Source organism: Rhinolophus sinicus, linkage group LG13 (genome assembly GCF_036562045.2).
Source record: "Rhinolophus sinicus isolate RSC01 linkage group LG13, ASM3656204v1, whole genome shotgun sequence".
Classification (NCBI taxonomy): Eukaryota; Metazoa; Chordata; class Mammalia; order Chiroptera; family Rhinolophidae; genus Rhinolophus; species Rhinolophus sinicus.
The window spans coordinates 5127940-5154670 of record NC_133762.1 but is presented as its reverse complement, the minus strand read 5'-3'; the positions used below and the strand labels follow the sequence as shown (position 1 = coordinate 5154670).

At 42.4% G+C, this 26731-nt stretch overlaps 1 long non-coding RNA gene across 7 annotated transcripts in view; it reads right to left on the bottom strand.

The window, feature by feature from the left end:
* LOC109444912 (uncharacterized) overlaps positions 1–26731 on the bottom strand; it is a 95025-nt gene that overhangs the window by 67474 nt on the left and 820 nt on the right. For all 7 annotated transcript variants that reach the window (XR_012491364.1, XR_012491370.1, XR_012491367.1 and 4 more), the window contains exon 2: positions 13349–13552. This is a non-coding gene — a long non-coding RNA (uncharacterized LOC109444912). The remainder of the gene's footprint in view (positions 1–13348; positions 13553–26731) is intronic.

Genomic DNA, 26731 nt, shown 5'->3' with positions numbered 1-26731 from the left:
AATAAAAGAGAAAAAGTTATTTCAGAAATGAAGACTAAACTAGAAACAACATGAAAAAGAATAAACAAAAAATAAGAGAAGTAGAAATAGTAAAGAGAAGTAGAAGGTGAAAGAAAGAAAAAGTTTGCAAATAAAAAAAGAAGTGAAGAAAGGGATAAAAAGATCTGGGAGAAAGTGACAAATGTTAAAAGATAGCAAAGAAGACCAAATATATGAATGTAGAAGCACTGAAGAAGGAAACCCAAGGGAACAAAACAAATACTAAAGATTAATCCAAGAAAACTTGCCTAAAATTAGAAAAACAAAAGATTTGAAATTACATGTCAAAAGGGGACACCGTGTACTTATAAATATCAACAAAAGGATACTAACACTTACAGACTTAGAGATATTCTGCTATAATTACAGGACTTTAAACAAAACAATAAAAATTATTTGAACATCGGAAAAGAAAATGGCACTCGTAAGAAAAGAATACTAGATTATCGTCAGATTTCAATTATCAACATGTAAGATCTCAAGAAATATTGTTCCCATTTTGTGAAAAATTTACTAGCAAATAAGCTTTCGACAACCCAAATGACCCTCAATGATGTGAGGACAGAGAGCGAGAAATTTATAGTAACCTATAGAACCAAGACTGAATAACGGCTTAGAAGGGCTGACTGTAGGCTGTAATGGTCGTGTGCTCTGACAATATATAGTACAACTGTTTAAAAAATGAAGAGAAAATAAAATAGGGGAGCCTATGCAGAAATATTTATCTTAATGTTTTAAATAATCACATTGGTAGTACATTAGAATTTTAATTTTTTATTAGCATTTTTATTCCAGGTCCGCTGTGTGTGTAATATGGGATAAAAAAAATACTAGTTATGGATAATTGTACTTATATCCCTTAGATTATTTAAAACAAGGATTCGTGGTGTAAAAGAGAGGTGTTACAGGTGTAATATAGAAGAAAGTTAAACAAAATCTTGATAGTTTTGAATTAGATTAGAAGTATCAATATTGACCTCATAAGATATTTTATCTTTAAACATATATTTGTATATATGTGTACAAGACATATACATCAGAATTAGAAAAACTCAGAAGTGTGTGTGTGTGTGTGTGTGTGTGTGTGTGTAGCTCCACTGAAAAGAAAACAATGAGCAACCTAGAGCAATGAATGCTCCTAGGACTGAGATTGTGGTCTTGAAGTACATTTTCTCACTAAGAGTCACCAAGACTTTTGCAGAACTGCCTGAATCCAGGTCTCGTGCAAGAAATATATAAAGCGTGCCTGAAACAGCAAGGAAGCTGTTAAAACCTCCTAGGGTCATGTCGAAAGGACTCAGGAACCAACCTGAAGAGGCTCCCACTGGGACACTTAGAGCTGCGATACATATAATGTTTAACTTCATGAATTCGTAATAATATTGAGGGGGGAAAAAAGAACTGGTCACCTCAGAGGACGATAGGGAACTAATTTGTTATCTTGAAAAGTACTGAATAAAGGAAAAGATTCCAGCACTGACCCTGTCTTTCCTGTATGAACTGTTCCACCTGGTAAACTGACAATAGATGGAGGAATGTCTTCTTAGAACAGTATTACAACTATCAAATCACAACAAAAAAAGTAGACCATCTCCACTTAGCAACCCCCACTGAATGAAGAGTTAGGCATTAAACATCAAAGACTGTTAACAACAAAAATAGTGGCAACTGGGCATTAGGTATCTCCTGCAGTCTTGTCAAACTCTAAGTACAGTCTTGCCAAAGGGATCAACGCCAAATCTGGATCCAGCTTCTGGATCCAGCTGCCCAATTTTCTAGAAATATAGAGGGTAGAGAAATACAGCAAACTCTGAGGATGCGATTTTTAAAATCCAGGTGCTGGATTTTAAACTTCTCATCACATTACCCAGATTCTTCAAAATAAGGATGAAAAGAGAATTTATAGATTGAAAGAGACCTAAAAGAAATACCACAAAATTATAATGGGCAATGCATGCCGTAGGGTCTAGGGGTGTGCATTTGGGTGATAAAACCATTTTTGAAAGGAATGCAAGCAAATTATAAGTATAGAAATCAATGTAGTGGTTACTTAAGGAATTAGGAGGGGGTTATAATTGGGAAAAAGGATAGAAAGGCGTTTCTGCGCTGGCCAGCAAAATTTTATTTCTGACCTGAAACGGTGTTTATCTTAATATCTTTTATTAAGCCATACATTTGATTTATGTGATTTTTCTGCCTCCTGGGTTTTATTTTACAATAAAAAGATTGTTTAAAAAATAGACTGAAATACGTGACGGTAATAGTACATAAGGTTGGGAGAGGACCAAGGGAGGGTCATTAGCTCTACGGTTCTTCTATTATCTGGGAAGAAGGTAAAGACTAGAAATTATAGCACTCTCAGTGTAGTAGTAAGAAAAATTGGAATGATAAAAGTAATTCAAAAGTCAGACAAGAAAGGAGGGGAAATGAGGCATGGAATAGGTGTGCTATGGGTTGAACTGTGTCCCCCCCCCAAAAAAAAAAAAAAAAAGATAAGATGAAATTCCTAAGTACCAGTACCTGTGAACATGACCTTATTTGGAAATAAGGTTTCTGCAAATGTAATTAAGATGAGGTCACGTGGGGCTGCAGTAGGCGGGGCCCTAATCCAATATGGCTGCGTCCCTATAGAGACCCAGACACAGAGGGAACAGGCCACGTGATGACAGAGGATGGCATTAAGAGCCAAAGGGCTACAAGCCAAGAAATGCCAAGGATCAGCGGTCACCACCAGAAGTTAGAGAAAGGGAAAAAAACAAACAAACAAAAAAACTGCTGAATAAACTCTGCAAATAATTTAGGTAGGAAGGATTCTACCACGAGTCTCAGAGGGAACATGGCCCTGCTGACACCTTCATCTTAGACTCCTGGCCTCCAGGGGGCGGGGAAAGAACCCTGCCCCCTACCTCAAAAAATTAATGTGAGAAGGAATCCTAGAGCTAACTGTAAAAGCTAAATCTGGAAAGTGGAAAACTATAAAACAGCCTCGTAACCTAGAAAAAGGATAGATTTCTTACATAGTACACAACAGACTATCCAGGAACTAAAATAGTGGATGCATTGGATTTCATTAAAATGTCACATTGCCCATCCAAAGACACCACTAAGGAAGTGAAGAGGCAAACCAGAGTGGGAGAAAGCATTTGCAGTACATTCTAACAAAGAACTCAGACCCATACTATGTAAAGAACTCCCACACGTCAATAAGAAAAAGGTAGCCAAGTTTTTTAATGGAAAAAATATGTGAACAAGCAGTTCGTAAAAGAAGACACCCAAATGATCAATAAATATATGTGCCATTACTACTCATCAGTGACAAGCAAGTTAAAACCACAATGATACCAGTAGACAGCAACCAGAGTGGTTAAAATTTAAAAGACCAAGGGTCAAGTATTAGCAAGGATCAGAGCAACTGAACTCTCGTCCATTTCTGTGGGAGTGGAAGCAGGAAAGCTGTTTGGTGGTTTCTAATAAAATTAAACATACACCTACTCTAGTACAAGAACTTTGATAGCAACTTCGTTTATAATTTCCCCAAACTGGAAACAGGCCAAAAGTCCATCAGTAGGAGAACGGATAAACAAACTGTGGTTTATTCATATATTTGTACACTGGAATCATACTACATAGAAACGACAAGAAATGATCACCTGGATTTATCTGAAAAAACCAGTGAGCATCAGAAGGTAGACACAGATGTATGATTCCATTTCTATAGGGTTCAAGGACTGGCAGTACTAATGTGTGATGGTAGAAGTCAGAACAGTGGTTACTGCTGCAGGTTTTTTATTGCAAAGGTGGGCAGTGAAGCTTCCTGGGGTCAGGAAATGTTTTGTGTCTTGATTTGGGTCATAGTTACCGGGGTGGGAAACGTAGGTAACAATTCATTAGGCTGTATACCTAAGACTTGTGTCTCAGTGAATACAAAACAAACATCTAGAACATGAAGATTTCTTAGCTTCTACATGTTTTCTAGCAATCTCTAATGAAATACTCAATCCAAACTTTAAAATATTTCATTAGGTGCTAAAGGTTTAGAAGTTTTATCTAAAGTTTTTGGTGCAAAAGACCAAAAGTCATACACCATTTATGAGTGCTTGTTCTTTTTGTCACATAAATATAGCAGAACTGATATGTGGAAAAAAATTAAGACAAACCAAAATGCATTCATTTGTTGGCAAATACTGCTGAAACACAGAATATATTGCTGAAAATTTGAAAATACAACTATTAGGAAAATATACAATATGGGACACTTGCTGTGCAATTGGATGAAAGTACCGTGTTTTTTTACATGCATCTGTTTGTGGTATTTGCCATATTTTGTTTCAATGATGAAAAAATAAAGAATTTGGTTGCTTGAAGTGTATTAAAGGCAAGATGTAGCAGAGAAGACACTCTCAATAGTAGATGAGGGGGATGGTAATGATGATTAAAGATGATGTTTGTGGGCAAATGGTGTGCATGGAACCACAGCAGGGATGGTTTGTTGATTGCAGTTTTTTCTAGAAGTTCTGGGGTCAGGTTTCAGAGCGAGGACTACAAGTGCAGACCATTCACAGGGAAAGCGCTGGATGAGACAATTCAAAGTACACTATGTGATACAAGGCGTCAACAGTGAGATGCATTTTATGAAAACAAGGAGTTTAAAATATATTCAAGTCTTTCTGCAATGTTATATTTAAGGTCACCAGGTGGTGACCTTAAGAAACAGGTCTTCATGAAGGTAGTTATGCACGTAAAGATTGGAGTGAATCAGACCTAGATGCAATCCCTCCTTTGCCAACTCACTAGCAGGTCATTTTGTCTCTTTAAGCCTCATTTTCCCCCATTTAGAAAATGGGAAACAAAGAAGATTATATTCTCAAAAAAAGATGAAGTGAGGAATGTCCTCAATACATAGGAGCTATTATTGGGGCTTACGGTTTTATTCTGTCTCATCCTCCCTTCCTCTCTCTTTGTATTCAGGACCCAGTCCCATTCTTAAATGACCTTTGCCGTAAAAGAGAAAAGAGTGGCCGTATGGGGAAGAGGAAGAAGAAACATGGAGTGCTCTTAAGTTTGCTCTATTGATTTCTCAAGATTTTGTATTTCTTACATGAACACCAATTTTTGTGACATCACCTATAATCTGCCAACCCTAATAAAAGTATTCTACTTATTATAAAAAGAAAAGAAACAGGTCTTGTCTTTTTTGACAAAAAAAAAAAAAAAAGAGAGAGAAATACTCCAGGTTTTCTGACCTTTTCTGGGATGACAAGTGGTTTTCAACAAGACGTGTATATAGCAGGGGAAATTGAAGAAAGAAACAGATTTCATCTGAAACTTCAAGTAAAGGTGCTGCTTGGAACAATAAATTAGCAATTAGTTGCTTTTTTGAAAAAAGCATGTTCCAGCAAGATCATTTTGAAACAGATGTTTTTACACGTTTCCAACATGTGATTTGGATTTTGTTACCCAAGAAATGATACGTATGTTCACAGTCAACTCCTCCAGGTACATCCTTTAAAATTCAGAAATAAAATGCTTATTTTCCAAATGAAGGATTGAATTGGGTTTTTGTGGCGAATTATTCAAAATATAAAACAGCATTGTTGTTAAATGGGCATGGCGTTCCAGTTTTGCAAGATGCACAAGTTCTGGAGATAAGTAGCAAAACTGCAAATGTATTTCACACCACTGAAACGTACACTTACAAGTGGTTAAGATGTACATTAAGGGTTGTGTATTTTATCACAATGAAAACAACATAAAACTGCAATAGATTCCATCCGGTGTCAAGAATAACTGATTCACATCAAAGGACATATAGAATTAGCACATTTCATTTAAAACATTTGGCTCCCTTTCCAACCCCATTCTTGGGGGTCCAGCAGCACCCTTGGTTCCGAACAGACCGGGTTTCGAACCAAGACCTAGCCAGACCATCAGCTCTAATGTGTCTTTTGGAGCAAAAATTAATATAGACCCGGGCTTGTATTATATTATATAAGACTTGGTATTATATTTATATTATATTATACTATATTATATTATATTATATTATATTATATTATATTATATTCAGTCTTATACTACATTAAAATAAGACTGGGTCTCATATTAAGTTAACACAGTAGGATGTGGTTCAGTGGCCTTGCCCTTCCTTGGCTCAGACCATGTTGGATAGCAGGAAACCAGCACCCTGGAATTTGTGTAGTGAGCATTCTCGAGCTGGACTGCTCAAGATGTAACCAAAGGTCCATGGTGTCTAATAATTTGCCAATTTGCTGAGGTGCTAGTTTGATGACATCAGATTGGCTCAAGGAACCAATCATCATGCAGCTTGTGACTAACCTAGTAGGCGGCCTGGCATTCACACTTGGTATGGATTTGTAACATGTTATTTCTAGTCGTGTGTTGTCTGGTGACTGTCATGAAGGGTCTATAGGGACCTTTAGTTCAGTAAATTCAGTAGGACTTTGTTGCATTTTTACATAAATTTATGTATCCTTATAATAGTATATATGGACATATATCCACTTTTACATACATTTTTTGTAGATGTGTAATTATAGCATTTTATTGTGCATTATATTTATACAATTATATATTATAGTGTTAAAGCATTTTGCTACAGTAGGACCCTAAAAGTTTCTCATGACCTTTAGACACAGTCCTTAAGACACTGAGGTTTTACTCTACCATTCAGAATCAGCTAGCCTGACTTGAAACAGGAAAATGCTGGGAACTCCTGGGTCCCTTGTGTAACTAGAAACAATTTTAGTCACCCCTTCCCCACCTGCTTGACTCATGAGTGTCCTTTGTGGCAGAAATGTTCACCACTAAAGCTTTTTCTCTACCATCTTCCTGATTGATGGTGCTACATAGGCAAGGGGAGTAGATATCTGTTGTTCTTGCCTGCCCAGCACCCCTGCCCCTTTTAATAAAGGGAACCATGATTTTCCTTTTAGGGACCCACGTTTTCTTAGTTCTAACCAATGAGGGCCAAAAAAGGGTCAGTGAGAGAGCCAATGTGAGAACAAGCCAACATGGAGGAAACTAAAGTTGAGATATGGATCAGGCCAAGTACATATACTCTTGTTGAACTCCTGGATCAAGCCATATCTGAAGCCGACATAACCATGATCAGTTTCATTAGCCAATTATATCTCCTTTTTTTTGCATAAGCCAGTTTGGCGTGGGTTTCTGTCTTCTGCAAAAATAAAAAGAGTGCCATCCAGTATATAGCGTGATCTCTCACCTAGGCTTAAAAGGGTTACATGAGGCTTTGGGAATTTAGGCTGATGACAATCAGGAGATCTAAAGGTGGCTGCTGTCCACTGATTCTTATATGTACATGTGTAATTAGCCTGACACCACTGTCTTCCACACCCAACAGACACAGGAGTAATAGCAAATTATTCATACGAAAGACTCAATTATAACTCTCCAGCCCATGAGGACCTCTCAGCTCATCACATAGGACTGTTTATGATTTCTTCTTCCCTCCCAGATTGCCCATAATCAATAGAGCACACACTCTGGAGTCAGACAGATTCTGGCCCTGCTCCATACAGTGGTACCTTGGTTTTCGAACGTCTCCATTGACGAACATTTCGGTTTATGAACACCGTAGAGTTTATGGATCTATGGTATCATTAGCTAGTAAAATTCATGCTAAATTTGCAGTTTTTGGGGTTGATTTTAAAGGTCTGGAATGGATTAATCCATTTTGCATTACTTTCTATGGGGAAACCACGCCTCAGTTTTCGAATGTTTCAGAACTCGCACGGTCTTCCAGAACGGATTATGTTCGAAAAGCAAGATACCACTGTACTAGTTTTATGACTTTGGGTAATTGAAACCACCTGATTCTGAATTCCCTATATGTACGATAATCTTATCTACACCCTACGTTTTCCATAAGAATTTGAGTGCATAGTCAGCTACACCCAGAGGTAGCTGATTATACTACTTTCCAGACATTTTATTGAGAACTTTCTGGGTGCCAGACCCCGGGCTAAGGGTTTTACAGGTATTATTTCATTTAATTCTTCCAATAATTCTAGGAAGTGTGCCCTACTGTACTCCCCATGGGCTGGACACTGTTTTAAGTCCTTCACATTCGAAGAAATCATTAAATCCTCCCCAAGCTGGAGCACAGAGGTTAAGGAGCGTGGCGCAGGCTGCATAGCTCTGTTCCCCCCCTCCCCATGGTGGGTGGCTGGTCATCGCTGTCCCTCCAACCAGGACAGTTTCTGTGTAGGGTGGTGTTCCTTGGGTTCCATCCGCCTCAAGGCATAATCAGAACAGAATCCAGGCTACTAAATTGAACCAAATCGAGATTTTGGCACATTTAGGGTGAGGGGAGCTAAAGGATGTGAGTGTTTAGAGGACACCCCTTTGGTTTGCCAGCGCATCTGGGAAGAGACAAGGCAGCAGCCATCGCTGTCACCTTCCTGATGCTGCTAAGGTCTGTCTGGCTTCTGGGATGGGGACCCAAGCTCTGGAATGTCCCTGCAAACCCAGACAATTCTGGTTCTGATTGAAGCTGGGAACCAAGAACACAATGATGGAAAGTATAAAAATATCTATAGGATCGTCTTGCTGTCATTTTTCTACAGAAATATACTATGTAGCAAGCTAAGTAAATTCTTGGAAACCTGGATACCCCCTCCCCCCCAAACTGATAGAAGCAGCTGTGTTTTTTTGTTTGTTTGTTTTCACGAAAAAAGAGAGAGAAAAAAACCATATATATTTAACCTTGTTCACGCACACTTTGTTTTTTAAAAGGAAAACTGGTACCGTTTCCTTTAAGGGAAGCCTGAAACTGTCACTCCAGAAACTCTTTTGAAAGTGGCCTATAATTGTGTGGCTTGGAAAATTAATTTCTTTCCAGAACCAAACAAAAGGGCTGCCTGCAACTTGCCTAAAACAGAAAATAAAAGTCAGCAGCAGCTTCCCGCCCGGCAGGCCCCTCTTTGGAGCCCTGTGAGGGACAACGTACCAGGAGTACGGAGCACGATGCTGCCCCTGAGCCTCGGAGAAGCACAGGAGCCCCAGGCACTTACGCAGAAGCGCTGCCGCCTCCCCTGCGCTCACCTCCACTCCTCTGTGTCTTTTGCTTTGTTCTGCTGCTGAAATTCAAACCACGACCAAGTGTGTTTCTCTTTCCAGATCTTTGAAGAATGAGACGGTGTTACAGGAGTTTTATTTGGAGGAGTCGGTGGCGATGGAATGTGCTCCTACTTGCGGGACAAGCCTCGCGTTTGCAGTGTGAAGTACCTGGGTTCAAATCCCAGCTCTGCCACTAACTGTCCCTGGGGCCTTAGCCTTTCCGAGCTCCGTTTAAAATGGCAGGATGGCTCCTGCCTCGCTGATAGTAGTGGAAGGACCAGCACTACGGGTGAGCAAGGGCCGGCTTGCACGCCGTTAGTGTGCAGGAACCTCTGCTCCCACCCCGCTCAGGCCACAGGAAGGCAGATGGCTCGCGTCCCCCTCACTAGCTCACCTGTGAGGCTGGCGAAGTGGGGCGGGGGTGGGGGGGGAGGTGGAGAGAGGAAAGAAAGGGGACCCCAGCCTGGGACTATCCTCACAGGGCACCTTATGAATGTTCCTCGAGGAATTTGCATCCCTACCAACCGTGACAATGACGCCCGCCTCCCCTCGCGCACCCGCAGATGGTTCACACGAAACCGACAGGGCTCAGTCACGCCCTCCGACCAAAGCCGATTTTCCGATTTTGAAAGCTTGCCTATCGCATCAAAAAGGCTTTGTTTTCTTCTTCCCCGCTCGTGTGCCTTCCTCGGCCGCTCCCCTCCCGCTCCCCGTCGGGTCACCCCCCCCATCTCGTCCCCAGCGCGCACACAAAAGAGGACCCGAGACGGAGGTACCGGAACCTGCGGGCTTGTTTACCACTCGGGGCACCTCCGCCAGGCGCTGCCCGGCGCTGCCACCTAGCGGCGGGAGACGGCACTGCGCCCCGGTGCGGGCCGATGACCCAACGCCGCAGGCATCTGAGGATAACCTTTCCCCCTTCTTTCCAAGACCAAATAAGGGGGCTCTTCCCTCTGCGTGCCGGGCCTGTGGCGGTTAGGCCAAGGGGCGTGGAAAGGAGGATCCGGGAACGAGGCTGACAGTCGGCAAAACAACCGACCACATTGTTCCGGCGGCGCAGGCCTCCTCCCTCCTCCGGGCGGGCATGGCCCGAGCCCAGGCGGGTGCTCCCTGCAGCCGCGGACTTGGGGAGCTGGCGGGCGAGCCGGCAGGGACGCTGTCTGGGGTGCCCCGAGCCCCACTGGCAGTGCCGCCGAGCCCCCCGCCCCAGAAGTGTTTAAGTGCAAGGACCCCTACCCCCTTGCAGCTCTCCCTGCAGATCCTGCGGGCCGGCGGGGTGGGGGGCACAGCTGGAGGGGAGCCAGGCCCCGCTGCCAGTCCTCGGAACCCTGGCATCACCCCCGAGGGAGGGAATCACTGGTGGTTGACAGTGTTTGGTAACCACAGAAACCGAGATTTGACCTATATTTTTGAGTATGGCCTCAACTCCAGTTCTCCTTCTAGAAATCAAAGGGAGAGAGTCTGACCTGACTTGCTGTTAATTTTCCTCCTGCTTTATATTCCAGAATGCCACCCAGAAGCCTGGGCAAGTCAGAAGACCTCGCTGGCTGCATTGCAGACAACTTGTACAGGTCTCCAGCGCTCCAGGCCAGGAGGCAGTGAGGGGACAACCACTGCGCCTCACTGCCTCCTGCCACCCACAGAGTCTCCTGCCCACCCATGGAGGGAAATGGGGCGACATTTATCAAGATGCTAAATCTGTTTACCGTTGGCTATTTCATTCCACTTGCAAGCTTTGTCCTAAGTAGGTAATGGGGAGTACCGCCGACAACCACGACAATTGGGCATTTACTATGTGCTAGAAACTGTTACACATGTTTTACAAATATCCATTCACAACATCCCGATGCGGTGGGTATTAATGAATGCCTCTGTTTTACAGAGGAGGAACCAGCACTCAAAAGTTAGGTTTCCACTCAGAATTATCCAGCCGGTGAGCTGCAGGGCCAAGATTTACGCTCGGACTGCGGGGCTCCAGCCCGTGCCCTTGACCGCAACACTAAATGTTTATCGATGGGGATTTGATTAATTTAGAGTACATCTGTATAATGGAATACTCGCCAGCCACTGAAACGGTGGTGTAGATTGGGAATAATTGGCATGGAAAAATGTCCAGTGATATATTGTTGAACGAAAACAGCTGGGCACACACCAGCATGTATAACAGGATCCCGCAGCTGCGCGGAAGGGCGCGCGTGGCAGTGCTGTGGTCACGGGGGGTGGCGCGGATTTCAGGTGGCTCATCTCACAGGTATGTTTTCTGCATTGTTGAACCCTTTTTGAAAACGAATGTATATTATTTTCTAATAAAACAACTATTTTGCTATTTTTCACAACGGCATAAGGGAAATAACATTTCTCTCTGTATGATATATATATGTATTTTATATATAATACATAAATATCTTATATATTATATATGGTTTTAAGCACTGTCAAGTCTGTGCTCAAAGCCCACTTTCCCCACCGAACCGTCCCTGATCCCTAACGTTGGAAGTGACAGCCCCCCATGCCCCTCACAAGTGAGGACTTATGTCTGGACAGATATTCAGCCATGTGAGCACATACCCCTGTCACCAGCTAAACTGTAAATTCGGGGAGGGAGAGGATTGTTTCACTGTTTTCAGTATGTCCCCTAGTACCTTAGATGGCACTTTGTCCATTGCAGGGTTCAAATACTTATCAATAGATTGGTAGGACCCCATAACGATGGAACGGTCCACAGCAGAAGTACTGGCATCATTAGTTGTTTGTTAACTGCCTTATATTAGCCAGGTAAGTTCCTATTGGTGACCAGGAGGTTTTAGAAATAAGATCACCCAAAGGAGGGTGAGTGATGGAATTTAAGAAGGCGGGGGCGGCCCATGGGGGAGAAGTTTAGAGGCAGGGATGGGTGGTGGGCGAGGCATTTAGATCTGTTCTCTTCAGATCTCAGCAGAACAGACACCCAGCCCTGAATGATCTAGTAAGTAGTCATGAAGCAGTGAATGACCCCTTTCGCTAAGTCTCAAGTCCAAGGGCAAGAGTAATTATAATGATGGCGACTGTGGTGGGCAGAGAGCTTCCTACCTAGGTGAGGTACTGTGCTAATAACCTTAGTCCTTCGTCTAGGTGGCCTTTCTAAGGATAGATCATTAATAGCCCCACTGGGATTTGAACCCAGGAAGTCTGACACCCAAGCTCATGTCCTTCACCTCCAAGCCCTCCTGACTGGCCCATCTGTGGCCATTTCTACTTGACTTTGAACAAACCGCAAGTCATGCCCACGTTTTGGAAAATGGAGACCCATTCAAAACCCAGGGGCTTATAGACAGATACTAGAGTCAAGAGACTGCAGAGATGAATGTCGTCAGACTGACCTAAGCTAGCCTCTCAGGTCTGCCTCTTGCCCGCTTCATTCCATAGTAAAACGGATTCTGAGGTACCTGGTACTGTGTGGCAGGGCTGTGGTAACGGCTACACATACTAATCCACGTGAAAGCTGGCATCTCCCACGGCGTGGGCTCTCAGAAAATGTCATTATGGATTTTCAGATGACAGTTGCTTAAGTTGAACCTAGTATCAACGTTTGTTTAGTGCTCGCTTTGGCAGCACATATACTAAAACATTTGTTTATGGTTTCACAAATCATCTCTTGGACACCACTTCGCGGTACTCACTCATCCGCTTTGAAGTGGAGACGTCAAAAAGTGTGTGACTGGTTCCCTGAGCAGGCAGCGCTCTGGGATGTCACTGCGAAAGCCATGTGATCCTTAGCTCACACCTTCCCTGAAACGTCTGCCAGGATAAGTCTTTCCTAGGTCTGGCTGAAGTCTCAGGTCAGCCCCACGGCTTTTCTGGTCACTCTTAGGGACACAGACTGTCCGAGGTGACGATGGCAACAGACAGCCTCGATTCTAGAAATGGAATGTGCAGCGCAGGGTGGTAACCAGAGTCTCCATCCTCATTCATGAGAACAGCCGCTCCCCTTTCACTGTGGGACCCCTTCAGGGAGAGCCCGCTGCCCACGAAAGACAGACTCAGAACCCACAGGCAGAACGGCACAGCAGTTGACCGACTCTGCTGGCCGAGGCCCATCTGTGTGCCCGGGGCTGGCAAGCACGTGTGGACCAACCCCCTTCCTCACATCCCCAACACATCCACTCTTGTAAGTGCAGGCCAAGGCTATTTGGAGAGTGACAAAAGAATACAGAAATAACCAGACTCCCACCTGGCGCTGGAAGCCGAGCTCTTTTACTCCAGCAGGTGCCTGGAAGAGACGAAAAAAGGGTTTCCTGCTCTCTCCTCAGCAGTAAGGGGATCATCCTGAAGGATTTCCCGTGTCCGACGTCCCTGCAGAAGATGGAATCGGATCCCTTGTGTTTGCTGGACGAACCGAATCCTGAGCTTCTCCCGGCTGTTGCTATAAATCCACCTGAAATAAATTAATTTGAGTCAGTTTCACACACGTTATGAAGCTTCATCTTTTAAAGTGGCAGCAAATGTCTTCTAATATTAATGGGGATGACTCTGAAAAAAATGTCTCTAGAGAGGTTTTCTGTGCTTCTGGAACTTTAGGCTTGCCACATCTCGCCGCCCTCTTCCACGGGATTCAGACCTGGTTGGTTTCCATGTTCATGTGTGGTTTTGTGTTTAGACCACATGTATGAAATGAGACATGGATTGGAGTTGGAACTGGGGTCGGATTGGGGAGAAACCCACCTGGAGAGATAAATGGCACAGAGAAGCGCTGTCCGTGATGCGAAGGATGAATGCATCCTTGTAAAATATTTTAAATCACATTTCTCAAAATCACTTTCCCCAGAAAACGGAGACATTCACGTATAGGAGCATATGGAGTAGGGCAGCCGGGGTGTACCATCTCCCCCCACCCCCAGAAGCTCACCAGCATTTGAAAGTGCTAATGAATTATGTGACACATAACTCTCTGAAGATGCTATTATTACACCTATGTTACAGAAAAGAGACTGAATCATATGTGTGTGTGTGTGTGTGTGTGTGTGTGTGTGTGTATCAGTGATCTGTCTGATGTCACTGGTTTCAAAAGACCCTGCTGCCTGGCCGATGAGAAATCACGGTTACTCCAGGCCAAGGTTAACAGACAAAAGAGGGGGCAGGATGACTTCCTAAACGTCCTGACCTTCCCCCATTGTGTGGGAAGAATGAGAGGATGGGGGAAGAACTCCACACCCCAGACTGCCCACACCTATTCCTGCGGGTGGACGGGGACAGATTCCAAGAGGACCACCGTCTTGGAAGCAGGGGCTACCGCAGGGGCCACTCCCTCGGAGCTGCCTCAGAAACCTCCACCTACCAAAGAAGGGCCCTGAAAGCGGTGTGTAGCTGGTGGGGGACACAAGGCCGACTTTACACTGCCCCCTCTTCATGCTCCCACACGAGGCCAGGAGCCTGGCACAAGCTTGCTTCTCCCAGGGGCTGCAAGGAGATGCCACTCCTGTTGGTTTGAGTGACATGCAGGCGAAAGTCTGGGACTTTCACAGGGGGTATACCCTGAAAACCATGCCACGTCAAAAACGAGCGCGGTTTTATGTGTGCAGGAGATGGACGCCTAAGCACATCTTCGGGGAGGTGTGTCCTAGGTTTTAGAAAAGCCATCCACACACCCCAATGTGCAGAGATGCAAATGTCTGAACAGTGTAGGTCTTGAAAGCAGAGCTTTGCAAACCATAGCCTGCATCCAACTTCCTCGCAGATCAAAAAGAAAAGAGTTCACATTTTAAAATCTGAGTCGTCTACTTCTTACGACAGAAAAACAAGAAAGAAAACCCTTGCATTATGACCCCTGCCTGTGTGGACGGCCCCCAGCTGTCCCTTCTGAGGGGACATGCGCTCTCCAGTACCCCTCTCCCCCACAGCACCCACAGTCCCCAGAGACCTCAACATGGAAGCTGAGTATCAGCTGTCATTCATCTTCCTTTGCACCCCTGCTTTTATCACAAAAGACATTTTTCTTTGTAGCTGGCCTCTAACAAACATGAAAAAAATGGAAGCTAACACGTTGATGCCAGTTGCTGGGTCCCTGGTATGGAACATGGCCTCTCTGGGAAGCCAGATGCCAGCGAGCTTTCCTTTGGATAATAGTTTTCCTAAGGAGGGATCTGGGCCTCCTGAAGCATCCAACTGTTGTTTGTTTTTGAAGAAATATTAATAAGCAATCTCCTCTTTATCGAGCACTCGCTCTGTGCCTGGCCATTTTCCAAGCTCTTCACAGGAATTAACCTATGTAATTGTCACAAGAAAATGCAATAAATACAGTACAACTTTATAGGTGAAGGAACAGAGGCACAAAGAGCTTCAGCAACTCGCTCAGGGTCTCTCAGAGAGGAAATGGCAGAGCCAGGATTCAAACACCAGCCAGCGGGCCCCGGAGACAGTGCAGACAACCACTGTGCCTGTGGATTCTGCATCTGTCTTTCCTGGAGCAGCTTTCCCAGGTTTATCCATCAGAATTGGCTCGACCGTGCTATAGGAGCAACCCCCACATTTCAGTGGCTTAAAGCAACAAAGGTTCAGTTCTTGCTTATGCTACATGATTATTCAGTCAGCTGATGTGTCACTGTCATCCTGGATAGAGTTGACCCATCTGGAACATGGCCATCGGTCATGGCCGAGGAGAAAGAACACAGCAATTGGGCATTAGCTCGAAAAGGCTTCCTCTAGGAAGTGGAGTTTATCATTTCTGCCCAATTTCATTGCCCAAAGCAAGTCACATGGCCAAGACCAACTCCAAGGAACCTGGGGCCATACAGTCCTCGTGCAGAGAGATGGGGGAGAGCAGATACAGTCAGGGAACCAGCGGCATCTGCTTCACGAAGAAGAGTAAATTCACCCTTGTTCTCCCCATGAAATTTTCTACAATGGCGAGAGCTGAGGCTCGAGTCCAAGGTCCTCAAAATCTATTTCACATTTTCTGGCACTCTGGGAGTGGGCTCAGAAGTCCTTGCCATCGTCTCAGGCTAGTCTTGTTAGGATTTGTTTATGGCTTGGCCATATCTCGACTACCCTTTCAGTCATCATTCATCATTTCCTGTAATAGACCCTCCAACATTTATTGGGTCTTTCCTGTTTGGCAGGCACTGAGCTGGAGGCTGGGGTACAAAATCTGATAAAACACAGTCTGCTCTGAAGTACTTAATAAAGCAGTATTCTAGTATTTGGAGAGGTATGAAATGCCAAGCAAGGTATTATGTTAAATAAGTCTGGAAAGCTTTGCAAAGTATGACCTCTTCTTGGAGAGTCACAAAGCACACTGACATATTAAAGGCTCTGAGAAGGACTGCAGAAAGAAATCTGTTTTACCCAAGATTCTCCAAACTTATTTGACATTGGAACCCTTTTACACCAAATTGCCAAATTAACATCCCAAAGAACTAGAATTCCATGGACCACATTTTGAGAAAGCTACTGGGTTTCTATCCAATCTGTTGAAGGCCTGAACAGAACAAAAACGCCGGGAAAGGGAGAATTTGCTCTCTCTCTCTCTCTCTCTCTCTCTCTCTCTCTCTCTCTCTGACCGGTTTGAGCTGGGACATTAGTCTGTTCCTGCCTGCGGACTCACACTGAGGCTAGAACTTACACCATCGGCTCTCCTGGGTCTCCAGCTTGCTGACTGCGGATGTCTCAGTCTCCATAATGGCAAAGAAACTTGTTATAAGGATTTTCTAACTCCTTATAATACATCATACACAGTCACGTGCCACTGAACCACAGGGATACGTTCTAAGAAATGCATCATTAGGCGATTTCGCCGTTGTGCGAACATGAGAGAGTGCATGTACACAAACCTAAATGGTCCAGCTGACCACACCCCTGGGCTACCTGGCACAGCCTATTGCTCCTAGGCTATAAGCCTGGGCAGCATGTCTCCATACAAAACAACATGAAATGAAATCCAGCACAAGAGAAAATGATGCAATCGAGAGATGTGGTCAACACGAGACGTAGGAGGCTGTTGCTTGTACACCAGGGTATGCTGTTTGACAGCAAACTTCTTTTTTTTAATTAGAAAGAGTATACTCGAAAGTAATAGTACTTTGTTTATTTTGAGATCAAGGGAGAATAGCTAAATCAAGTCTTATGCACTGTACAGAATTCTAAGTGCTATACTTTTATATGACTGGTGCACAGTAGGTTTCTTTACACCAGCACTGACACAGACACATGAGGAATGCACGGTGCCATGACCTTTGGATGGTGATAGCATCGCTAGGCGTTAGGAATTTTCAGCTCCATGATAATCCTATGGGGTTGCTGTCGTAGATGTGGATGGTCATTGACCAAAAGGTCGTTAGGTGGGGCTTGACTGTGTGTGTGTGTGTGTGTGTGTGTGTGTGTGTGTGTGTTTATTGGTCCTGTTTCTCTGGAGAACCCTGACTAACCCAGCTCTTGGTACAGGCTTGTGGTAGATGGTTCGAGGCACCTCCCATTTCACAGACGGCTTGGTGCATGAATAGCTGTGACCAAAATCTCAACTCCCTCACATAATTCCCTGCTCTGGGTTGTAGCTAGCCGCCATCTGATTCCTTCGGGAGTTGGCATTCTCTGTTCTAGGCCATGGAAATTGTACCTTCACGAAGGCCTGTTATTTGTAAATTCCAATGGGAGAAAGTCCAAATGGTAGAAAGACCGATAAAGTAACTACACTTAGTTTTGAGGGCTAATTTTATTGTGAAATTTTCCTTCAATTATGTGTCTTGACTGTGCCCACAATTGTTAGGAGTTAAGCATTTACGGGAAATCAGCATATGGCTCTTTAATGAATCAACAGTGCCCAGACCAAGAAGTGTGGAGGTTGGTGTTTATTTTGAGATCAAAGGGAAAAATTTAAGCCCAGAGGTACTTGTTTTCTGCAAGTAAAAATCACACTCTTGTGTGTTAGGGGGACAGGAATCTTTTAAAATTTAACTGTTTTCTCCTACTTACTCCCATCACTAATCTGAATCTATAAATAGGGGTTAAATATTGCCCTCCTGGCTATTTCCTGCACAGCCAATTACAGACTTTTAATTAAGAGATTTCCAAAGAGCCTCACTGCATTTCACCCTTGCAGCCAAACAACAGAGGGTGTGGCCTTTCCACAAAGAATGACTTTCGGTAATTCATAGCCAAGAAAAGACACAGAGACAGGAAGAATCTAAAGAGTTGTGTCTCTCTGACTTGAGGGGAAGTCAGGTTTAAAAGATGATGAGAATTTCTTCCTAGAAGTTAAAAAAGATGTCTGCTAACTACATAATACAGTGTGAGGCTAAAAGCCTGGCCAAATACCTGCTCACAGATCTGGTCCATTGAATCTCTCAATGCTTCCTGGATACCTCCTACTTCGCCTACAGAAAGCGTTTTGTGTGTTTTTTTTATTTTGTTTTTTGCGAAAACCTGGTTGCTGAATCTTTGTCATGTGGACAAACGCTCCATCTAGTGGTCAATGGGATAATTGCAAAAATAGCCTCACAAGTCACATGCCAAACTACTCCAAAGCTGGGCTTCAGACCTAAGTTAGCTGTGCCAGTGGTTCTCAGACTATACCAACCATTAAAATCACCTGGGGACCTTGTAAAACTCTGATGCTTAGGCTACACCCCATACCAATTAAGTCGGAATCTCTGGGAGGGGGACTCATGCATCTGCATTTTTTTTTTAACTTCACAGATGTTCCAATGAGAACCAGTGACCTTTGCAACCAAAACAATGCATTACAAGGTAGAAAAACCTCCCCCAGTTATTTCATATTGCACATTTCATAGAAATAATTTCATGTATACAGGTTTCCTTTTTCCTTCTTCTTTTTAAAAATTGGATAATTACAAAACAAAAATGGAATCAACATGCAGAATACCAGAGAAGTTATAAAGACAGCTTGAATCAGGGAGCTTGGGTTCCAATCCCAGCTCTACCACAGCTTTTGGGTCACCGCTTCCCATCCATACAACAAAATTGAGGGGGACATCACCTCATTGGTCCTGAGGTTTCCCTGAGGAAATACCTGTGAGTTGCTTAGAACTGACCCTACTGCATAATAAATGTTATTTAAATGTATATTATTAAGAGTCTATAACATTACTTTGCAACTTGCTTTTTCAACTTAAATGCGCTGTAAACATCTCATATAGTCCATACAATAACTCTAACTTATTCTTCAATAGCTGCAAAAAGCCATCTGTGAATATATGTCCTTTGAAGTATAGCACCCACCCAATGGATTTGCTGGGTTAAATGGTATATAGTTTGACATTTTAACTCATGCTGTCAGCCAGCTTCTTCTATCAAAAGGAAGTATTATAATTCACTCTCCCACTAGCATCGTATGAGACAGTCTGTTTTTTCTATACCTTCATAAGCACTGAATGTACTTTTTCAAGTCTTTTAATTCTTGCCAATGTGATGGCTGAAACATGCTATCATGTTGATATAAGTTGTAGCTCCCTGTTGAGTAGAGTCTGGAGATTCTTTTTAAACATTTATTGGCCACATTCATTTCCTCTTGCATGTATTGCCCAGTCGTACCTTTTCCTCTGTTTCTATTGGGTTGAGTTTTTGTTCTTATCAACTCAAAGAGTTCCTTGCATATTAGGGACAATAATTTGTCAGACCAGAAAATTGCAAATGTTTTCCCCAGTATGTTTTTGCATTTTAATTTTTAAAGTCAGACGTGTTCATCTTTGCCCTTCCCCAACCCTTATTGTGAGGCTATGCAAATTTTCTCTTAAGCATATTCTATTATTCTTTGTTTTACGTTTTTCATTTCAAGTTTTAGCACATTCATAATGATTTTATTCATGACAGGTTTTGGTTTTTTTGCAGGTCAATAATCAATTATGCCAACGGCATTAATTAAATAGGCCATCTTCTCCCCATTGACTAGAAATGCTATCTTTATCATGGATTAAATTTGACTAATACTCAGATTTTTTGACTTTCTGGTCTTCTGATCTGTAAGTTTATTTATGATCAAAAACCATATGGTTATTAAAAAAGTATTAGCATCGTTGAAAGTTTTAATATCTGGTAAGGCAATCATACCTTAATATTCTTTTTTAAAATTGAAGATTTTTGTTGTCAATTCTAAAACATTTAGAATTTCTTCAATATAAATGCTAAAATGTTTTTTTGTACAACCCTAGGAAAACACCGTTGATATTCTGATTGGAATTCATTTAAACTAAATATTTATTTGGTATCATTGACACTTTTATGATGATGAATTCTTCCCAGCCAGGGACATGCTGTGTCTTCTATTTGTTCAAATATATAAAATGTTATGGCTTTCTCCAGGGAGGTCTTACAATTTTTGGAAAATTTTTATAGTGAAATAAGATAATACCCGAAAAGCACTTAGCCCAAACATCCAGCAGATAATAACTGTTAAAAATGTTAGGGCCAGCCCGGTGGCTCAGGTGGTTGGAGCTCCGTGCTCCTAATGCCAAAGGCTGCTGGTTCGATTCCCACATGGGCCAGTGGTCAACCACAAGGTTGCCAGTTGGATTCCTCAACTCCCGCAAGGGATGGGCTCTGCCCCCTGCAACTAAGATTGAACACGGCACCTTGAGCTGAGCTGCCGCTGAGCTGACACTGAGCTCCCAAATGGCTCAGTTGGTTGGAGCACAAGCTCTGAACAACAAGGTTGCCGGTTCAATTCCCACATGGGATGGTGGGCTGTGCCCCCTGCAACTAATGATTGAAAAACGGTGACTGGACTTGGAGCTGATGGGCCCTGGAGAAACACACTGTCCCCCAAAATTCCCCAATAAAATTTTTTTTTAAAAACGTTAGCTACTATTTTTGTTGCTGTTATTTAATTACATAATGTCTTCATTTATTCTCATTAAATAAAATCATAGAAAAGACTAGGCCTAAAAAGCCCTTACTGAAAAACTGACATGCCTCCTCAATGTTGTAAAAAATGTCAGTTCTCTCCAAAACTGATCTATAGACATAATGCAATCTCAAGAAAAATTCTAGATTTTGCTGAGTTGCCTGGGTATGTGAGTGTGTGTGTATAAATTCACAAGCTGATTGTGAAGTTTATACAGCAATGAATACAATGTGCCCAAAACAGTGAAGCTAATTGTGAAGGAAAAGAACAAAAGAAGAGGAGTTGCACTACAGCGTATCAAGACGTACGAAGCTCAATCATTAAGAAAATGTGGCATTGGAGCAAGACTAGACAAACGATCAATGGAACAGAATAGAGTCTGGAAGTACATATATGCTCCATTTATGACACGGGTGACGCTTTGGTCATCAGAGCAATGGGGAAGGTTGATCTTGTCAGTAAATAGTCCATTGGAAATTGGTATCGACATAATTTATGTTGATCTATCTCTATACACACTCCACACAAAACCCCCTTTCAGATGGACTGCAGGTCTAAATGTAAAAGGTAAAACAACAAAGCATATAAGATAATATAGGAGGCTGCCTTCACTTTCTAGGCAAAAATTCCTTATACAGGACACACAAAATATAAAATCTAAAGTAAAAAGTTGATAAATTGACCTCTATGAAAATTAAGAATTTCTGTCATCAAAGGACACCATTAGCTGGTTCAACATAAGAAAATTGATGTAAGCTACCATATAAACAGAGTAAAAAGTGAAAACATGACCATCTCCATAGATGCAGAAAAAGCATTGGACAAAATTCAATCCCTGTTCACGATAAAAACCACTCCACAAACAAAGAATAGAAGAAAACGTTCTCAATCTGATAAAAAGGATCTACAAAAACCCCACAGTTACCATTATACTTAATGTAGAAAGAGCTAATGATGAAATGGTAAAAAAAACAACAACAAACAAACAAACAAAAAAACAAACAAAAAAAACCCCAAAACAAACAAACAAAAAACCAAAAAAAACAACCTATGATTAGCCTAAGATCAGAAACAAGACAAGGGCATCCACTCTCATCACTCTTATTCAACACTGTCCTGAAGGTTCTAGCCAGGACAACTAGGCAAGAAAGTAAAAGAAAAGGCAAGAAAGTAAAAGAAAAGGCATCTAGGAAAAGAAGGAATAACATATCGCTTTTTGCAGGTGACTTGATCTTGTGTATAGGTAAACTTAAGGACTCTGTAAATACATATATGCTCCAAAGAAATCTATTAGAGATAATAAATGGGTTCAGCAATTTGCAGGATAGATCAATATATTAGAATCAGGGTTATTTCTATATATTAGCAAGGACTGATCTGGAAATAAAACCAGGGAAACAATTCCACGTAGTGTTAGGATTGGGGTAGTTAATACTTATGTATTAGGGTTGGGGTTTTCCATTGTCCTGACTACTAATGAGGCTGAAATTTTTCCCATACATTTATTGGCTACTCATGTGTGACATGCATAACATACTTGGGAATAAATGTAACAAAAGAGATTCAAGATTTGCATACTGAAAGCTACAGAATGTCATTGAAAGAAACTAAAGAAGATTTACATAAATGGAAAGACATCCATGTTCATGGATTGGAATGCTTAATATTGTTAAGATGACAATACTCCTCAAATTGATCAACAGATTGAGTAGAATCCCTACCCAAATTCCAGCTGCCATTTTGGCAGAAATTAACAAGTCGATCCTAAAATTGATAGAGAAATGCAAGGGACCCAGAATAGTCTGAACAATCTTGATAAGAGGAACAAAGTTGGAAGATGCACACTTTCTAGTTTCAAAACTTACAGCAAAGCTACAGAAACCAATACAGTGTGCTAGTGGCATAAGGACAGCCACGTAGATCAATGGAATAGAATTAAGAATCCAGCTATAAAGCCTTACATTTATGGCCAAGACATAGAGTGCCAAGACAATTCAATGGGAGAAAGAATCGTCTTTTCAACAGTGTTGGGACAACTGAAGACATGGGAAGGAATGAAATTGGACCCCTACCTCACACCATATCCAAGGTCACTCAAAATGGATCATAGACCAAAGCTAAAACAATAACACTCTTAGAAGAAAACATAGGTACAAACCTTTATGACCTTGGATTTGGTTTCTTAGATATGCCACCAAAACAGAAGCAACCAAAGTAGAAATAGATAAGTTAGACTTTATAAAAATTTTGTGCTTCAAAGGACAGTATCAAGAAAGTGAAAAGACGACACACAGAATGGGAGAAGATATTTGCAAATCATACATGTGATAAGGGACTTGTATCCAAAATATGTAAATAACTCTTACAATTCAACAATGAAAAAACAACCTGATTAGAACATGGGCAAAGGATTCGAATAAACATTTCTCTAAAGAAGATACACAAATAGCCAGTAAGCACATGAAAAGATGTTAAACATTAGTCATTAGGAAAATGCAAATGAAAGCCACAAAGAAACTCCACTTCACATCCTCTAGGATGGCATAAACAAAATGACAGACGACACACAAGGATGAGGAGAAACTGGAACCCTCATACTTTGCTAGTGGGAATATAAAATGGGGAGACTGTTTTTGAGAAGTTTGGCCATTCCTCAAAATGTTAAACATAGGGTTACCGTGTCACCCAGCAATTCCACTCCTAGCTTTAAATCCAAGAGAACAGAAAACATGTTCGCACAAAAAACTTGTACACGAATGTTCACAGCAGCATTATTCATAGCAGCGAAAAAGTGGAAACAACTCAAGTGTCCATCGACTGATGGACGGAAAGATAAAATCTGTTATATCTACACAATGGAACAATATTCAGCACAGAAAGGAATGAAGTTCTGAGACACGCTGCAACCTGGATGAACCTTGAGAACATGCTAAGTGGTAGAAGCCAGACTATTTATATGAAGTGTTCAGAATAGGCAAATCCATAGAGACAAAAAAGTAGACTAGTGATTGCCAGGGATGGGAGAAGGAGGAAATGAGAAGTGACAGCTAATGGAAATGGGGTTTCTTTCTGGGCTAATGAAAAGGTTCTAGAATTCGATGACGAATGCACAACCTTGTGAATATACTAGCAACCCCTGAAATGTATGCTTTCAATAGGTGTATTTTATGGTGCATGAATTATATTTCAATTCTTAAAGGATCCCATTAAGAAACAGAAAAGGCAAGACACAGAGTGGGAGAGGACATTTGCAATACCTATAACCAGAGAGCTATAACTGTAGATGCAAGAGAAGACTTGTATCCAGAATATGTAAAAATCAAAGCAATGAGCAAAAGACACACAGCCCTACAGAAAAAATGGCAAAAGATGTGAACAGAGATGTATGTTCACAAATAAGTAGCCAATAAATTATTAGTAATCAGGACAATGCAAAACCTTAACCCTTATACATTAACTACCCCCAATCCTAACACTAAATCCTAACTCGTAAACACCCATTATAATGGCTACAATTTAAAATACTGAACAACTTCTGGGACATTGTGCTTTTCCATCACCCCTAAAGGTACACACAGCTCTGACTTCTAACCCGGTAACTTAGGCTTGTTTACTTTTGAATCGTATAGTCTTTTGAGTCTGGCTTCTTTCATTCAACCTTACGTTTGTGAAATTAATCCATGCTGCTGCGTGTAGCGACAGGTCGTCACTTTGGGTTGCTGCGTTGTATTACATTGTATGAATAGATCACCATTTACTTACTCAGTTATTTCTGTTACTGAGCATTTGGGCTGTTTCCAGTTCTTGGCTGTTGCAAAGAACACTGCTATGTTGAATGAAAGAAGTCAGATACATAAGAATACATACTGTGTATTTCCATTATACTGGCGACACCATTCCATACGTGCCAGGGAGGGGAGATGAGGAAGGCTTCTTGGGGGGCTGGCTATCTTCTATTTCTTATCTTGATTCTGGTTGTGAGCCTGTCCTAAATCTCTGCCTAGATTCATTGCACGGTCATATTCTTCCCCTGGAATCTGACCCTCCATGACCTCAATTTCCTTCCTGTCCCCCAGTTTATCATGGGACTCTGGTCTCATTTTAAACAGAAAGTCATTTCTTGTCCTGTCAAAAGTCTTTTCTTAATCCAGGCTGACGTGGTAGCCCCACTGCCTAGCTGTCCCTCTGCAAGCTTCAGCTATTTTTCTGGAAGTGACTTAGCACTCTTCATTCTCCCTTGTAAATGTAGCCCTGTCTTAGGGACCCCTGGGATTTCACTGGGCCTGGGCCGCCTGGGAAGATATTTATAAGTGTCACCACTGCTCAAGACACATTTCTCCTGATGAAGCAAGGGCAGAAAAAAAAAAAAAAAAGCAAGCCTGTACCTCATTTTTATTCACCACTGAAGAAATGCAAATGTGAAAATGAGGAACATTTGCATTATTCCAATCACCTAATTTATCTGGATTTCCACCTTCATTTGTGAAATAAAGGGTTCAGTGAAGCAAAATTAGCAAAGCTTTGCGAACGCTTATAAACACAAATAAAATAAATATTGTTCCTCCAAAATAAATTTTGGCATATTTTGCATTATCTCTTTACGGATTCCGGCTGGGGGAGGACGTGGAAAGACAAACAATTCTTACAAATCAGGCTTTCCCTGAATAAGATTGCTATATTTCAGGGACGTTAGGCTTATAGGATTTGAAAGCCAGCAAGGGTCTGTATTCTACTGCTGCCTAACAGGTGATCTCAAATCAACAAATATTTGTTTTCTCACAGCTCTCGAAGGTCAAGAATCCAGGAGTGGCTTAGCTGGCTTGTTCTGGCTCAGGGTCTGTCATGAGGGTCCAGCCAAGCTGCAGACCAGCCAGCAGTCATCTCAAGGGCTGACCTTTCCAAGCTCACTCACGGGTTGTTGGGGGCAGTCCACAGTTCTTTGAGGGCTCTGGGTACGAGGTTTCATTTCCTCACAGCCTCGGCGTCTTGGAGGGGCTGCTCATGACATGCCATCTGACCTCCCCCAGAGTGAATGATCCAAAGAAAAGAGAGAGAGACAAAGATGGAAGCCATAGTGCTTTTTATAACTCTAACTCAGGCCAACATGCTCTGGCCCAATGAGGGAGTGAAGGCCAGGAGGTGGCATCACGGGGGTTCCTCTTGGAGGCTGGCTACCCCAGAACCTTGGTGATAACATAATGTGAGTTCCTCAGTGACAGCCAAGGAAGCTGTGGCCTGAAGAGGTGACATGAATTGGCCAAAATCACACCAGGACTAGATCACACCCAAACCAGGACTAGAGCCCAGACTTTCCATATTATAGGATATTCCAGTGTGAATAACCTCCCTCCCCCACAACTTACCCTTGGCAGAAAGGGATAGGAATTCTGATTTGGAACATATTAATCTCTACCACTCACAGAATGGGGTCTGGGAAATGGGGTTGGTGGTAAAACAAAGGCCCACTCTGCCCTATTTGTGGCTGGAGATTCACACCTGTCACAAGGTAAGCACTGGCAGTTGTCCTGAGGGAACGTCCCTGGACCAACTTGCTGACCAATTCACCTTTCCACGCCATCTGTAAAATGCACCGATTGGTGGCCCTGCCATGAGGTGTACTCTGGTTATTGGATGACCCTCCAGGCTGCCCCTCGGCACTTCTGTCTCCACTAATCCAGGGGCACCCCAAACAAGGGCCAGCTGTCTTTGTTCCTATGCCCCTCAATGCCACTTGTACTGGTTATGTCACTTGTGACTGAAATA